This window comes from Hevea brasiliensis, chromosome 4 (genome assembly GCF_030052815.1).
Source record: "Hevea brasiliensis isolate MT/VB/25A 57/8 chromosome 4, ASM3005281v1, whole genome shotgun sequence".
Lineage (NCBI taxonomy): Eukaryota > Viridiplantae > Streptophyta > Magnoliopsida > Malpighiales > Euphorbiaceae > Hevea > Hevea brasiliensis.
In genome coordinates this window covers 36,442,724-36,457,758 of record NC_079496.1, presented here as the reverse complement: position 1 = coordinate 36,457,758, position 15,035 = coordinate 36,442,724, and the positions used below count along the sequence as shown (strand labels likewise).

General features: G+C 42.0%; 1 non-coding gene across 1 annotated transcript; it reads left to right on the top strand.

The window, feature by feature from the left end:
• Positions 1-13,692: 13,692 nt before the first annotated feature.
• On the top strand, positions 13,693-13,799 carry LOC131179766 (small nucleolar RNA R71). Its single transcript, XR_009148652.1, has one exon. It is a non-coding gene; the product is annotated as a small nucleolar RNA R71 (small nucleolar RNA).
• The last annotated feature ends 1,236 nt before the right edge of the window (positions 13,800-15,035 follow it).

Here is a 15,035-nt window from a genome sequence, read left to right as displayed (position 1 = left end):
TCTTGCTCAAGTGGGGAGGATTTCGTGGTAGCGACGGGCTGGGGGTTTGATTGGGGAGTAGCATTACCAGAAGGTCCAGCATAAGTCATTTTGAAGTGCTCGTGAGGAGCAAAGCACGGTTTAGGAGGTACTGAAGGTGAGGCAAGGCTAGTAGCCGGTGTACTGCTTGATGCTCCTTGGGTGAAGACTTGGAAATCATAGTTCCAGGGTACAGCACGAGTGTTTGTAACTGGGAGCTGGGACGGGGTTCGGATGATTGTTACTGGTGGTGATGATGTTGGGATAGAGAAGGTCATTCTGTGATTAGAGGCATTTTGGCCGAATCGGGCTGCATTTACTCCGCCCTCTATTTTCAACCTTGCTTGGCATCTTAAGACCTTAAGGGACAGTAGGTTCTGGACCTCTTGTTTGAACTCCTCACAATTTTGCAGCTCGTGGTCAGCTGCTCCTCCATGATAGGGGTATCCCACATTATTTTTAGGCTCTGGTATTTGAGGGCAGAGATAACCTTCCCTCACTGCCATTGTAAAGATTTCCTTAAAGTGAGGAATCAGTTGATCTATCTCCAAAGTTGACCCTTCTCCTTCTGAATCTATCATATTCATGCCACTGCCCGTACCGTGATTGGGCAATGGGTTTGAGGTGACATTGGGAAGGGACTCATTCTTTTCGATTTTTAACCATTCGTTTCTGATTAGGGCGTGCACTCTCCCTCTGAGTGCCCCACAATTATCAGTAGAGTGCCCCTGTGCCCCTCCATGATACTCACACTGAGCACTGGCATCATACCACCTGGGGTATGGCGACTAAATTGGGTCAAGGGGAATCGGCACTATTTGATTTATACCGACGAGGTATCGGTATATTTCGCTAAGTGGCAGGGGAAGAGGTGGATCAGGATTTCTTTGTGGTGTCGGGTTACTTTGAGGTGGTCTGGGCTGGTAAGTTGTTGGGGGTGGATACTGTGGGCGTGGGTGAGGATAATTTGGGAAAGGGGGTGGAATGTTTGCAATGGTTTGGCCATGAGGGGGAGGATATGGCCGGTAGTTATTTGGAGGTAATGAAGATTGGGTGTTCTGTCGGGTGATGGAATGCACATCACCCTCTTTCTTCTTGCCAAAACTGGCAGTTTTCTTTACAGGATTCTCAGTCAACTCCTGCAGTCGTCCCATCCTTAAGTTAGCTTCTATCCTTTCACTAGCTTGGATGATGTTCGAGAAGCTATTGGAAGTATTTCCAATCATCAGATTGAAGTATGGAACCTTCAATGTCTCGATGAACAGGGAACAAAGCTCATTATCAGTAACCGGAGGATATACTTCTGCCGCTTTCTCTCTCCACCTCTGGGCATACTCTTTGAAGCTTTCTCTTTCCCTCTGTATCAGGTTTTGGAGGTCTCTCCTTGTGGGGCCCACGTCACAGTTGAACTTGTATTATTTCAAGAAAACATCAGCCAAATCTTTCCAGGAGCGTAATTTGCTCCTGTCTAACTGAATACACCACCTTAAGGCTGCCCCAGAGAGACTCTCGTGAAAGAAGTGAACCAAGAGTCTATCGTCTTCCGTCAGGGCAGACATTTTAGTGATATAAGTGGCCAAGTGAATGCGAGGGTCTGAATTCCCGGTGTATTTGTCGAAGTCCTGGACCTTGAACTTAAGCGGCACCACCACATCAGGCACCAATCTCAATGATGCCACATCAACTGAACCATACATGTTCAGTCCCTCTATCGCTCTTAATCTCTCTTCTAGAGCGGAAAGCTTCTCATTTTCTTTCATCTTATTTTCCCGTCCTACTGCATGAAATACTCCCCCAGTTGGGAAATGAGGGGTGGAATGAACCGGAGGGATCAGGATTGAAGGGTATGGCTCTGCATTTGGGATAGTCGGGTAATGGGAGAAAGGTGGATCATTATTCAGGGGAGCCAGATTGACGGTGATTGTCGGATCTGGGATAGGTGGCTGAAAGGTGAAAGAGGTTGAAGCATGATGAGAATCAACCATTGTAGGAGGTGGGGGAGGTAATGGTAAGTTAGGCTCTGAAGCAGGCTTATTATGGGACATCTCTCTCATTAGTCTCATGAGCTCTGAGACCTAGTCTTTCAATTCAGACACTTGTCCTTGTAGGTTCTGGACTTGTTCCTGGTCTTCCATTAGCCTTCTTGTTCGTGACCTTGTTAAGTACACTCGTCTAGGTTGAACTGCGTGTCTGGTCAGGCTTGCTTTATTTGAAGCAATGTTGATTTTCTGTAGGAGGAAAAAAAAACCTTTTAGTGAATTTTGAATTTTGTTAAAAATTAAAAGGGTCCTGGTTTGGACAAAGGATACGGTGGCATCTGAGAGCCAAGAATGAAATCTGCAGAAGAATAATTGCATCAATTTTATCATGGCATCGTTTGATAGTCTGACAGTGAATGACTGGATTGAATGCGCATCCATGAAACCTGTCCATATGGCGCATCCAATTTTTCACATAACCCTAGCGAGGGGGTTCCTACGGGAGTCATACTATTCATTCACAATTTTGCTAAACAATGGCCCAAAAGTTGTTCCATTAATTGAATAATTCATACATGGCATTCTTTACATTGGTCTAGGCTCAGGGAGGTTCTTTATAATGTAATGACATTTCCTGAGATATTCATAAAGCCTTTCTTCTTGTCTGGCAGGGTTGAATATCCTCAGGGCATACTCGGATTCAGTTAATAGTTCTTGTTTCCCCTGTGCTATCATTCTCTTCAGCTGGTCAACATTTTCTTTTAGCTCTTGATAGAGAGTGGCTTGTCTTTCTTTTTCCTTCCTTTCTTTAGCACATTCTCTCAGGATATCATTGATAAGCTGTGCTTGCTCCTTCAGTTCAAGCTTCTTCTTTTTGCTTTCTTGTTTATACTCCTCCATGAGTATCTCCTGGTATTTCATTTTCTCTTGAAGCTTGCCATTCTGTACTTCTGTTTCTTTTATTGTAGCTTGGAGAGAGCTCTTTTCCCTTTCCCATCGTGTTTCTTGCTCTTCAAACCCTATCTTTTCGGTCATTGCATCTTCCCTGAGCCTTCTTACTTTTCTTTTGAGGATCTGCTGTTGGTCTTCTAACTGTTTTATTTGTTCTTATAATTGCGAGTTTTTGGTATTCACCTTTTGTAGAGAGTCGGCCAAACGAGCGCTAGCTTCTTCTGAAAGGATGTTTTGACGGGGGTCGTTGCCGTTGAATTTGATTGGATCTGCAGTCAAGTGTCCTTGATCCCTGCCAACCCTCCATTTAAGATAATCGCGCGTGACACTCGGTCCTTTAGGCGACCTTTCCATCATAGTGATGTTTTACCAGGATTTGCGAGCTACTTTCAATTCTTCTTCATTATCGAGCTCATGATAGAAATGACCTCGGTTATTCTTTAATACTGATTGCGGACTGGGTTGAACCGAACTGTCTCATTACTAATGCTGGGATGTAATTTGTGTGTCCGGTCACTCTAATTAGAGACACTAAACAATTACTCCCTGTGCTGAACAAAATGGGTTAACCCGACGTCCACAATTTCTTCCAACAGTAGTCATGGCTGTTGAAACTCAGAATCTGTTCTTGCCACTGCAGCTCATCCTTTGGGCTGATTACTAATCTAATCATCTTTTCGATAAGAGGTTGGTCAAGATACCAAGTTAACCCCTTTGTCTCTACAGGGCACATGTGACTGATGATCCAGAGGTGCAATAATTGAGAACAACACTTGATGGACCCCTCGCCTTGTTGTCGATAGTAAGTAAGGGTTAATAAAGTCTCTGCAAGAATTGCTGGTATTGGATTGACCTTCTGCTTTTCTACTGCCCAAAATATCTCTACAACGCTGCAGGTTATAATTCCCGGAGGCCCAGGGAATAATATCAAGCCATAGATCCCCAAAGCAAGTGCCAATGAAGCTTGCTCCCATTGTTCATTATGGATGTATTGATCTAACCCCTTCCTGAGGTAAGTCCAATACCATCCATGCGTGTTTCCTTTGATAGTTTCCCTTGCCTTTGCTTCTTCTAGGGGAATCCCCAACATGTGTGCGAACCGTTTCCAGGTCTGCCTATGTTCAAAGTGTAGGTAGATCCGATTCTGCACCGCATAAGGAATTTCTAGCAATGCCTGATATTCTTCCATAGTGGGGGTAGTATCGATATCATTGAACCCCATACTTGGGATTCCAAACTGACAGCATGGCCTTCAATACCGGGACTTGGACTTTGACTCGCATCAAGGGCGCAATCCTTCCATATTTTTCCTCAAATTGTGCCTTGACGTGGTTGGGAAGCAAACTCCAACTACTGGATAAACCTTCGAGGCAAGTGCTTTTGACTTTGACTTTGCTCAGATCCAACGAGGGTAACAAGTTGGCATCTGCCCTGATGACATCACTTCGTGGAGGTACTGAACCCTGAGGCAATTCGGACCACAGTTTAGCATGCTGTTCCGGTCTAGGAATTTCTTCTGCCGACTGACTCGAGGATGCCATGTTAAAAATGATGCTTATTATTTTACAGACCTTAATTCGGTGATGCCTACAAGGAAAATTTATTAGCAGGACGAATTTAGGTAATTTTGAATTATACTGTTGGTAGGATAACACCTACACATTTATCAAAGTAGGAAAGTGTGTAGGTCCTCCTAATAGTATGATCCAAGATTACCCTTAAAAATAAGAACATAAGAAAACACAAACAAAATAGGGTGAGAGCAAGCATGTCCCTTTTATCCTAAAATAAGGAGAGTCCTGATACCGAATAGGTGCTACCTAATTGGATAGCTCTATCTTATGAGGTAGTTTGCTACGGCTTCCAGATATTGTGATAGTTTAGCTCAAGGTCTAAATTTCTAAAAGCCACAGGTTCCCAAATTGCCCCCACTGTAAACAGTAGAGCCCCATTTTACCACCATGATACTAACGGGAGAGTTCCACGGGTATCACAATAAATAGAACGAGTTTCAATCTGAGCAGAAGCCTTCACAGATACTAATGGGGTAAAACCCACGGGTACCGCTACATGACTCCCTCCTATTTTCCTAGAGGATGAGAAAGCCCAGGTATAGGGCTGAAGTGTGTGAGGACTTTGTGTGAATATTTAGTGTGCGAAGGGACACCTTTACCTCTTCCCAATACGGGGGAGTTTTTTTTTCTTTTTTTTAGACAAAGAGTGTTGTAGGAGATAAGACAATCAAGACAAGCAAAACTGTTAGCAAAAATAACAATAATTAACATATGGAATTTTGTAAATTAAGCCCACCTAACTTACGGTTTGATCATAAAATTAAATCTGCCTTTGGACCTCTGAACCGGGGTTAAGGTGGAAATATTTTAACTCCCCAGTGGAGTCACCAAGCTATCGCAAGGTATTTTGTAGTCGCCTAGATGAACACTCACCGAAGTGGAAAAGAGTGAGGAGTCGCCACTTTAATTTTAAGGGAAATTAAAGAAAACCATTTGTGAAAATAAATTAAATTGAAACCACTTCAAAAATAGAGATTCTAGGTTCGGGGTCCGTAAATGGGTGGGGAAGGTGTTAGGCACCCTACCTCGTCCCTCAATGAGGGTGAGCAGATTTAACCTTACGCTCTTTATTAAAATCGATAGTTAGGGGGGGTTAGGATGAAGATGTTAATCCCTTTGATAAATGGGAATATTTGATTTTTCACTAATTCGGGTTACCCAGATACATAAATAAATGAGACGACCCTTAGTGAGTTGGTGTATGACGCTTTATTTAGGGGTTACTTTATGACAGTCAGTCTTAGTTTGAATTTGAGAAAATCCGGGTAAAAGCTTTTCCGATCTCTGGGGATACTCTATTTAAAGTTTTTTATGATGGATCTCAGATAAGAACTCTCCTCCGATCTCCACATATTTATTAAAATTTTGGTTGAGAATCGGATAAGAACTCTCCTCCGATCTCTTTAAATGATTATTAAAAGTTTTGATTGAAGATCGGATAAGAACTCTCATCCGATCCCTTTAAATATTTATTAAAACTCTTAATTAAGAATAGGATAAGAACTCTCCTCCGATCTCTTTAAATGATTATTAAAAATTTTGATTAAAGATCGGATAAGAACTCTCCTCTGATCTTTTTTAAATATTTATTAAAACTTTTAATTGAGAATCGGATAAGAACTCTCCTCCGATCTCTTTAATATTTATTAAAACTTTTAATTGAGAATCGGATAAGAACTCTCCTCCGATCTCTTTAATATTTAATTTTAGAGTTTTGATAAAGGATCTCGGATAAGAACTCTCCTCCAATCTCCTATTTGGTTTGGATGAGGATCAGGTAAGAACTCTCCCCCGACCTCTTGAACTTAAATTATGTTCGTATTGCGCAAGGATCTTAGGCTAAGCTTTCTGGCATCCGAAGACACTGGGAACTCGGATTAAGCTTCTTTTAACTAATCGGTACCTTGTGACTAGATAGGGGAAACCACACTTAATTTTTACTGATCTCCTATGTGGTCGCCTTACCAGTACCTTTCGGCAAGCCATAATTGCTCTATTTCATTTGCTAGTCTAAAATTTGATTTTACTCCGACTCCCCACCTTACCCAGTCACCTTCTTGAGCTAGTCTAGTGGCTCGTCTTTATAATTTTCTCCGATTTATTATCCGAACTTTTATTTAAAGAAACTCTTGTGTTAAGATACAGTTACCAACATTTTATCAAACTACCTATACGCTACCCGTAACCAGAACACCTACATTAAGAGATAATAAAAGACCAAGAACAAATAAATAACATGAACTGATGTATCAAAAGATAAACTCAAGAGAATAACCACCTACGTGGGACCTTCTAACATAAGACAAACTTTAAAGAAAATTACAAATATAAAAAAAAAGAAAATAAAGACAAACATCGAATAGGACAATGGTTCAGACACTCACCTGTAGGAAGTTGAACCTATTGAACTAACTATGGAGTCACGAATGTTGCAGAGTTGCGTGCTAATAGTCTGGGGACTAATGCTTGCCTTGAAATAAAGAATACCAAGTTAGAATGTAATCGAACCGGAATGGCAATGAATGAGATTGAGCTCGGAAAATAAAAGTGGATATAAAAGTGATGAAAACAGAACTGGAACTAAGAAAGGGTATCACAGAGCAATGAACAAACTGAAAATCAAGAGTTCCAGTGTCCAACACTCTTTCAAAGAAAAAAATACTTTAAAAAACTGGTTTCTGAAGTTTTTTCTAGCTTAAAAATATAGCAAAGTAGCAAAACTGAATCAATTTTCAGAGCTTTTCCACTATAATCACCACCCCTTTTTTCGTCCCCCTTCAACAGTTTTCATGCAGGTATTTATAGGGCACGGGTGCTCCCAATGAAGGGTCAGGATTTTCTTTAAGGGAGATGGAAGGTTAAGATTTTAAAGGACATGATCTGATGCTTGGGAATTAAGGAGAATCAAGATGAACGGCTGAAATCCTCTCTAGAATATTTGTCCTTTCTCCTTTCTAATCCAATGGTTCCAAAACTTTCTTGTCAAGGGAGATCCAAGGGCTGGGAATAAAAGGCGTCGGTTTTGTCGCCTTCTCTTTGATCCAAGGGCTCTGGACTCATCCTTACAAGTTAGATCAATGGTGGAGATCGAGATGTACAAGACTGTCATGACATGTCCTGGCACCTGTCAGTAGTGCGGGCGATTCTGCAGATGAGGCGTGCGGTGGAGATTTGATCTCGTCTGCAATGCTTTAACTACCTCGGCTCTGATTATGATGGCAGTTATTGAAAGTTGTCTCATCCTCTTCTTGCTTTGCGATCTCTCATCCCTTCCGATCTTTCCATTATGGCCTTTTTCCGATCTCTCATGTTGGGCCCCTCTCCCGATCTTTCCCATTTCAGCTCCTTCCCCTCCGTCCGGGCTGATCCGGTCAAAGCATTTATTACTTCAATTACCGAGGCACCCGCTTCGATTTTCGCTAGTAATAAATGCTCAAACCCTTCCTATATATATGCCTTCGATCAAAAATTTCTCCCACATTCCATTTCTTCCTATTTCCATCCCTCTCTCCTGCTGTTCTAATTTTCCAGTAACATTATGACCACGGCGACTGCTTTTGATCTTTTTTCGGCTATTTTCTCTGCTTTCCGACTGAAGATTTACGATCTCAGGGATCAGAAAATCATAATAACCGCCTTTGATGACAATGGGAGAACTGGACTAATTTACCAATCCAGATCAAGAATGTCAGTCGTGTTGATCTCGAGTCGGGCGACCGATCTAATTGGCGAACTGATTTCGGGCGAGAAGACCTCTAATTTCCCTCTTATCATTGGTGACTGCCCTTCAAAGTTCATTAGGCTCCTCACCACATCGAGTGTATCGACCGCGGCTCGGTTCCAAGCGATAACATTGACGATGACCTCTCCTATCTTCATGAGAGTCATCGTCACCCCATCTGAGCTGTACATCTATCCGATGTCGATGGCTGGTTTTCCGATCAAACACATCTTTTGATTCAGCCACGAGACTAGGCTTTGACATAGGTCTTTACTATGTAGGATGTACAGCTGATCTCTAGAGATCGCCCAAATGATGTAATCTGACCTTTAATGTAATTCGATCTCTAGAGATCACCCAAATGATGTGATCTGACCTTTAATGTAATCTGATCTCTTGAAATCGCCCAAATGATGTAATCCGACCCTTTGGAAATGAGATCTTATTTTGACAATTATCATTTTATTATTATTGCATTAATTACTTTCTGATCTCTAATGTGCATATCCGATCCGATTCCTAACTGAATATCCCTTAACCGATCTATAATTCTGAACATCTACTTTAATTCGCCGATCTTTAACTAGCTGATCTCCCCTTATCTATTTAATGAGTTTCTAGAATGCTCTTCCGACGTGTCAAAAAAGCTGGCAAATTTCGCTGACCGATGCGTCGCTTGGGATACCGTGAGCATTGAATGCTCAGACGGGTATAAATATGGGAAGGGATAGCCAGTTGCTCCCTTATGTCATTTTCAGCACCTCGCGAGCGATTCCAAAATTCTCTCGTTTCTTCAAGTTGTTCCGACACCGATCACACTCCGGTAAGGGTTTTGATATTTTCTTTAGTTAAATTTCTCTCTTTTCTTTGAAAATGAGCGGTGCCGAGGGTCAGAGAGCGGCGAGCCCCCTTCCATTCATGTTTCATGGTCGTCTGATGAACTTGAGGTAGTCGGACCACGCGGGCGATCTGATCCTCCTACATCCTCTGTTCCAACCCGTGGTTAAGTGGGACCCTCAAGATGGACACATCCCTCAGGGAGAGAAAACCTTCCCGTGGATGAGCTGCCGTCAATCCTTCAAGAAACTGATCTGCAAATGTTTAGCCAAGAATATAACCTTCGGCCCGATTCATACGAACTTATCAGATGCCATGGCGATTCCGAGCTGATCACTTCTTCGAAGAAAATGATATGATCGTGGTATACGAAGAGTAATTAAAAGCCGGGCTGCGGTTTCCTCTTGATGACTTCTTCAAGGAAGTTCTAAAATTCCACCAAGTCTGCAAAGCTCAAGTTCACCCGAACTCGTGGCGAATCCTAGTAGCCTTCAGAGGTCTCTGCCGAGCTAAGGGACTCAGTCCTACAGTGAAGGTGTTCGCTGAGCTACATAGGCTAACTCGTCGAAAGGACGATGAATACTGGTTCTTTCAGGCGAAACCACATTGTGGGCTTTTTATCGACTTGCCCTCCTCCCTGAAGAATTGGAAGAATATCTTTTTTATTCTGAGGAGCAAGGTTCCGAGCGGTTTTGAGGGTTTCCCACATATCTGGCTGCATCAGGGCCCATTACTTCCGAAGTGCATCACCCTGAGTAGGAAAGAGGGCATAATGGTGATGGAGTTGAAAGATCAGGCGGCCACTAAAAAATTCTCCTGTTTAGATGCGGTGATGGTCAAACTGCATCATTGGACAATGCAGCTATTTACTGGCAAAGAACGCGGGCTTCAGCTCTCTGACCTCGGCCTCGGTGCTTTCTATATCTCTGATCTTTGGGCCTTAACAAACTCACTGACTTTTCTTTTGTACAGGTATGGCGAGCAGCGAGCTTCCAAGGAGAGCTGAAAGCGGAAGAGAGAGGTCTCCAGAAAAGTGTGCGAGATGAAGCACGCTGAAGCCTCTCAAACGCCAAGGCACGACCCAGAGGAGATACAGGGAGGCTCATCCAGACCCTCGGGACCGCCGATCCCTGAAGTAGAAGTGATCCGGTCTCCTCCTCAACATGAAGAGCCGCCACCACCTCCACTAGTTACTTCAAGTGCGGAAGGGGGTCCTTCCCAACCTACCTCGAGGACACTTTCTCGCGGCGCTCAAGTACTGATCCACTCCCAGGAGAAGAACTGAATTGTTCGGGAGAACCCGAGTTTGGCTAAGGTTTTGGGGGCCTCCATCTGCCTTCGAAAGGATCGGGATAGGCTAACCCCGAACAGTCTCGATGATATCCTGACCCAGACTATGAGCCTCAATGTGGAGAGTTTGGTGAACCAACATATCGTCCGAGAAAAGGCTCATCATTTAAAGTAGGAGATCCAGAAGGTGGGTCAGGAAGCGGCTTTTGCTCGAGCCCAACTTTCATCCGCCCGGGAGTATATAGCTGAAATTGAGGGGCGGATGAAATTCTATGAGGATAAATTGGCCGAATAGGCCCATGCTCTTGAAGAAGCTCGGGCGCTCCGAGCTGCTGATGTCACACGCCTCACTGCAGAACTTAAGGCAAAAGAAGAAGAGGCAGTGACGAGGGAGGTCGGTGCTTATGTGAACGCCCACGGGGACCTTTTGGCCGAACTCATGAAGCGTTACCCCGAGGAGGACTTTTCTTGGATGGTGGACCTGGCTCCCCAAGAAGAAGAGGATAGCGAGGAGGAGGCTGAGGGTAATAGAGAGGGTGAACGAGATGTAGAACAGGCTGGGGGTGATCCTCCAGCTGAATGACTTGTATTTTTTTTATTTTGAAATGAAATGAAGTTCTTTCTTTTATTCAATGACTGGATGAGATCAGAAAGTATCTAACTTGTATAAGTGCCTGACTGTCTGAACCAATTAGAACATCAAACTTAAAAGTGATTATTAATCTAAGAATAAGAGGTCGGAAAACATTGTGAGCATGAGATCGGCTTTGAACAAACACCGCATGGGACTTAAGATTATTAAAATTGGAAACTTGATTTGAACACTTTGGATCGGAAGCATCATTAAACCGGATTAAAGCCTTAACTTGATTATCCATAAAATTTTAAAAGGGAGATCGAAAATAAAACTGGATGGCACGAAGACCTAATATTGGTTTGATTTCGCTTGACGAGAGATCGAAAATGTGACTAATTAGCCAAGAGGCTTAATAATTGGTTCAAGAGATCTGTAAGGATTTGAGTGATATGGAAACTTAGTATTGGTTTGATTTTTTTTGGAGAGAGATCGGGAATGTGATCGTTAGGTAAGGAGACTCGGTGTCGATTTAGATCCCTATGAAGAGAGATCGGAAACGAATGTAGACTTGGTGACGGGGATCGATTTCAAAGTTTATTGATTTCAGAGATCGACCAAAGTATGGTGTCGACATGCTCGATAGTGGGTTTACTGTTTTCTTCAATGGGTATCCTATGCATGCAAATCGAGGGGTTGATTCCTTTCAAGTCTTCTATTTTATACCCTATGGCCTTGTTATGGATCCTAAGTTCTCTTAACAATTTTTCCTCTTTTAACTTAGATAGGCTAGCATTAATTATAACAGGATATTTAGAGTTTGAGTCTAGAAATGCGTACCTTAGCGAGGATGGGAGAGGTTTAACCTCTACCTGTTTGGCATTTTCCTGGAGCTTGATCTTGGGCTATTCCTCCTTTAACTCGTCCATCTCGGAGGCTTTAGCTAGGGGTGGTAGGGGTGGATGAGCTGCTAACTGTTGTACACAGGCTACTATTTCTGTGTTTTCATCATTCACTATGTGGCTGTGCACAATAAATGCTTCAAGAGGATCATTAAGATATGTCTTATGAAATTCCTCTTCAACTTGTTTGTCAATTATGTCAACCTTGAAGCATTCATCAGGTTCGAATTTGTGTTTCGTTGTGTCAAACAAGTTATATTCCACTTCTTCTTCTCCTACCTTGACGGTTAGTCACCCATTTTTGACGTCTATGATGGCTTCGGCGGTTGCCAAGAATGGTCTTCCCCAAATGATAGGGATCTGAACATCGTCTTCCACTTCAAGGACAACAAAGTCTACTGGAATGAAGAATTTGCCCACTTTGATAGGGATGTTCTCAAGTTTGCCCATTGAATATTTAACAGATCGATCAACCAATTGAAATGAGATTGTCGTGGGCCTCAGTTCTTCGATCTCTAGCTTTTTGCATGTTGATAGAGGCATTAAACTCTCGCTTGTCCCAAGATCGCAGAGGGCCTTGTCTATTTTCTTGTTGCTAATGAGGCAAGGTATGGAGAATCTTCCTAGATCTTTTAACTTTGGAGGTAGTTTGTTTTGCAGTATGGCACTGCATTCCTCTGTTAGAGCTACTGTCCCATAGTCTTCTAGATTTCTTTTCTTTGACAGAATTTCCTTAAGAAATTTAGCGTAGGATGGCATCTGAGAGAGTGCTTCAGTGAAGGGGATGTTGATATAAAGTTTCTGTAAAACTTCTAAAAACTTCCCAAACTGCTTGTCCAATTTGGCTTTTTAAAATCTCTGAGAAAAAGGTAGGGGAGGCTGGTATGGCTCTGGTAACTTCTTTTTCTTCCCTGCTTCCTCTTCCTGATCTTTCTGGGCTTCTCCCTCTTTTTTCTCTGCTTGGCTTTCAGATTTTTCTAAGGTCTCATCTGTTGGTTCTTTCTCTGATTGTACTAGAGTTCTCCCACTCTTCAATGTAACTGCCTTACAATGCTCCCTTGGGTTCATCTCCGATTGACTAGGCAGTTTACCAGCAGCCTTACTTGAAGAACTTGCTTGCTGAGTAATTTAATTCTCCAGCATCTTGTTAGGGGTAGCAAGTTGGTCCATTATGGAAGTCAGCTATTTAATCAATTCATTCTTCTGTTGTTGAGCTACTAAGAACACTTCTATCATGGATTCCATGGTCATCTTTGGTTTAGGTTACTGAGGTTGAGGAGGTGGTGGTGGCTGTGCAAAGTTTTGGCCTCTGTTCTGAAATTCAGGGGTTGCTGGAGGTTTGTACCCCTGTTGCTTGTTTATTGGATGGTTCTATTGATTGGACCATGATAAATTTGGGTGGTTCCTCTATCCAGGGTTATAAGTGTTTGAATATGGATTGTTGGGTTGTCTCTGGTTAAAGTTTCTTCTATTATTCACATAGTTCATCTATTCTGTAGAGGGTTCATTAAAGCTGTTACATTTTGAATATCCTCCTCCATAGTTGTCCTCATGTTGACTATTCATCCCTACTTCATTGGCTTGCATTTTATCAAGCCTCCTTGTGAACTGATCAAATTGAGCATTTATCATGCTTAGGGCGTCCACTTCCAGGACTCTTGCTGTTCTCTTTGCATTTCCTCTTTCATTTGACCACTCATAATTATGGTATGCAACCCTCTCTAGAAGTTCAAGTGCTTGTGTCACTGTTTTCTCCATTAAGTCACCTTCTACAGCTGAATCAACTATGATCCTTGTAGAGGGTAGTAACCTATTATAGAAATTTTGCACTAGTAGCCAATCCTCTATGCCATGGTGTGGACATTCCCTCTGTAGGTCTTTATATCTTTCCCATGCGTCATAGAGTGATTCACCTTTCTTTTGTCTGAAGGTGTTGAGCTCAAGTCTCTATTTTGTAGTCTTTGCAGGTGGAAAATACCTTGCTAAAAAAGCTTGTGAGAGGTTTTCCCAAGTGGTGAATGTTCCAGCTGGTTGAGAAAGTAACCACTTCCTTACTCTGTCTCGAAGGGAGAATGGAAATGCTCTGAGTCTTATGGCTTGATCAGACACTCTATTCATCTTAAATGTGTCACAAAGGCAAGAAAGCACAGGAGGTGATAATGTGGAACTTCTGTTGGTGAACCCGCAAACTGGGTTTGTTGAATCATTTGAAGCCATGCTGATTTTAATTCAAAGTTGTTGGCTTCTACTGTGGGTCTAGTGACACTAGGCTGAAATCCTTAGATAGATGGAGCTCCATAGTCTCTCAAGAGTCTTGGTCTGTCATTATTATCAGCTATGGTTGGAATTTCAGGATTTTCTTGATCGTGCTCTTGATGTTTCCTTTCCCTCTTGATGGCTCTCAGAGTTATGTCTATCTCCAGATCACAGTCCAAAATTTCTTCTTCTGGTCTTGTTCTGGTCATCTACCAGATTGGGCACCTGAGAGAAAAGAAAAGAAATAAAACAAATCAAAAAAAATTAGATAATAAATATAATTGCCTAAATCAGCTAAATTGCCTATCGCTCGATATTACTAAAGCCAAAATTCCCCGGTAACGGCGCCTAAAACTTGTTTGTTGGTTTTACAACCATCGCAAGTGCACAGATCGCTAACAAGTAATAAAGTGATGAGTAAAGTATCGTTCTCACAAGGAATTTGATTAGTAAGTACCAATCTACACAGTAATTTTGACTATTCAGGCTATCGAACAATGAAGGAATACAATTTGTCTATTTTAAACACTAAAATGATAAACTTAAAATGATGTAATCTATTTTGGAACAATTCTGGAATTAAGATTTCTGTCACACCTTACCCCTTTGTAAGGCATAATATGATCCCGTAGAATACCTAATGAACTACCGAACTTCACCTATGATAACTCATTAAGTACCCTACAAGGGATTTTAAAACCATTTTCTTACTTTTATAAGTGGTGAGCATTTTCTAATAGGTATTAAAACATTTAGTTAGAGTTTGAAAACTAGTTAAGATTTTTGTCCTGTTTTATTTTTCCGCTATAAAATTTTTGGCAAAGTGCCGTCTGTATTTTGAGAAAACAGTTCTTCAAATACCTAAAAAAACACTTATAATAATTTGTCTCAACAACTTCATCAATTCCACAACCAATCCCAATAAATTTCAAC